We start from the raw sequence: 2954 nt of genomic DNA, 5'->3' as shown, positions 1-2954 counted from the left end.
GTCAGGGAAAAGGGATATATATATATCTATCTAAGTGTGTGTGGATAATATATATGTGTGAATATATAGAGAGATGATAGATAAAAATATGCACCGGGTCTGGGAACAGGGAAATTCCTCAATGGAGCCAGTCCATCCATATTTCATTGGGCAGCCTTCCGCAGCCTTCTGCCTCTCCCGCGCCCGGCCGGGCTCGTGCTCTGCGCGTTTACTCCCGAGGAAGCCCCTTTGCCTGCGTGGGCGCCTGACTCCCAGAATCGCAACCCTCCGCCAATGACGTAGGGAGCCTCCCCTCCTCCCGCCCCTTCCCTCCCTCCCTCCTCCTTCTCCCCAGCGAATAAGATCGTGCGTTTCTTTGTGTTTAAATATAGCTCTTCCAGAGAGATCCCAACTTTGGAGGCGAGAAGGGCAGAGGCGGGGAGAGGCGGCGGAGGCGCTCGCTGCCTTGCTCGCATCCTTATTTATTTACTTGCTTACTATATTTATAACCCGCTCTTCTCATCCCCTGAAAAGGGACTCAGAGCGGTTTACATATCTCAGGGCAAAATTCAAAATCCACACAACCACATAGTTCTTACAAAGGAGTCTTCCTTGTGAGACTTTATTACAAGTATGGGCAAACTTGGGCCTTCCAGGTGTTTTGGACTCCAACTCCCAGCATTCCTAACAGCCTCAGGCCCTTTCCTTTTTCCCCTCAGCCGCTTAAGCGTGCCTGCTTTATTATCTAGCAGTTGTTGCTGTTTCTTCCACAGGTGATTCCTCATATGAAAAATAACCATAGAATGAAATATTCTCTTACCGTTGTGGCTCTGGGAGCTCTCTGTTGGATGACATTAGGCAAGTTCTACCTCAGCCTAAAATGGCATCATCAATGAGAACCTGCCTCTGTATAAATCCGGCCAAGAAAACTCAATTAAAAACCTTGTCATATGGGTTGCTGTGAGTTTTCTGGGCTGTATGGCCATGTTCCAGAAGCATTCTCTCCTGATGTTTCACCCACATCCATGGTAGACATCCTGAGAGGTTGTGAGGTCTGTTGGAAACTAGGCAAGGGAGGTTTATATATCTGTGGAATAGGGTGGAAGAAAGAATGCTTGTCTGTCGGAGGCAAGTGTGAATGTTGCAATTAATCACCCTGATCAACAGCAGTACATGTGAAAAAGATCTTGGAGTCCTCATGGACAACAAGTTAAGCATGAACCAACAATGTCATGCAGTGGCAAAAAAGCCAATAGGATTTTGGCCTGCGTAAATAGGAGTCGTGTTTAGATCCAGGGAAGTCATGCTACCTTCTATTCCGCCTTGGTCAGACCACACCTGGAATACTGTGTCCAATTTTGGGCACCACAGTTGAAGGGAGATGTTGACAAGCTGGAATGTGTCCAGAGGAGGGTAACTCAAATGTTCAAGGGTTTGGAGAACAAGACTATGAGGAGCAGCTTAAAGAACTGGGCATGTTTAGCCTGCAGAAGAGAAGGCTGAGAGGAGACATGATAGTCATGTATATGTGAGGGGAAGTCATAGGGAGGAGGGAGCAAGTTTGTTTTCTGCTGCCCTGGAAACTAGGATCCGGAACAATGGCTTCAAACTACAGGAAAGGAGATTCCACCTGAACATTAGCAAGAACTTCCTCATTGTGAGAGATGTTCAGCAGTGGAACTCTCTTTTCCGGAATGTGGTTGAGGCTCCTTCTTTGGAGGCTTTTAAGCAGAAGCTGGACGACCATCTCTTGGGTGCTTTGAATGTGTCAAGGTCTGGCTGTTTACTGCCTGGGGTGTTAGCTGGCCCTGGTCATATGTTGGAGCCACCTTGAAGGCAAATAACAATCAAGAGGAACAATCAGGACACTAGGTTGAGCTTGATGGTTTCAAAGTGCTTCATTTTTTTTAAATACTCTCCATCTGCTCAAAGAGAAGACAATTCCTGCCCACCAGATAAGCATACAATCTAATCAGTAGAATATAAAATGGAATAGGAAAGCAAAAAACAAAGCAAATCCTTTCCTTGTGTGCTGGATGGTATTAAGTTGTGTTGTTGTGAGTTTTCCAGGCTGTATGGCCATGTTCCAGAAGCATTGTCTCCTGACGTTTTGCTCACATCTATGGCAGGCATCCTCACAGGTTGTGAGGTATATTGGAAAACTAAGCAAGGGAGTTTTATAGATCTGTGGAAGGTCCAGGATGGGAGAAATAACTCTTGTCTGTTGGAGGCCAGCGTGAATGTTGTAATTAATCACCTTTATTGGTATTTAATAGCTGCTTCCTGCCTGGGGGAATCCTTTGTTGGAGGTGTTAGCTGGCCCTGATTGATTCATGTCTGGAATCCCTCTGTTTTTAGAGAGTTGTTTTTTATTTGCTGTTCTGATTTTAAGAGTTTTTTAAATACTGGTAGCCAGATTTTGTTCATTTTCATGGTTTTCTCCTTTCTGTTGAAATTGTCCTCATGCTTGTGGATTTCAATGGCTTCTCTGTGTAGTCTGACATGATAGTTCTTAGAGTGGTCCATTTCTGTGTCCTCAAATAATATGCTGCATCCAGGTTGGTTCATCACAGCTGCATGGTATACAGTAGACTCCTACAGAGGTGAGAGGATCCCTCTTGTCCTTTGCTGAATATAGCATTTGTTGGATTTTCTTAGTGGGTCTGTAGATAGTTTGTAGGTTGTGTTTCTTCATCAGCTTCCCTATACTGACAGTGGTTCCCTTCATGCATGGTAAGAACACTTTTCCTCTGGGTGGAGGAAACCAAAAACAGAATTCCAGACATGAATCAATCAGGGCCAGCTAATACCTCTGAACAAAAGATTCCCCCAGGCAGGAATCGACCACTAAAGGCCAATCAAGGTAATTAATTGCAACATTCACACGTGCCTCCAACAGACAAGAGTTCTTTCTCCCACCCTGGACCTTCCACAGATAAATAAACCTCCCTTGCTTAGTTTCAAACATACCTCAC

This window comes from Anolis carolinensis, chromosome 1, assembly GCF_035594765.1.
Source record: "Anolis carolinensis isolate JA03-04 chromosome 1, rAnoCar3.1.pri, whole genome shotgun sequence".
Taxonomy (NCBI): Eukaryota; Metazoa; Chordata; class Lepidosauria; order Squamata; family Dactyloidae; genus Anolis; species Anolis carolinensis.
Note: the sequence above shows the minus strand (reverse complement) of the source record.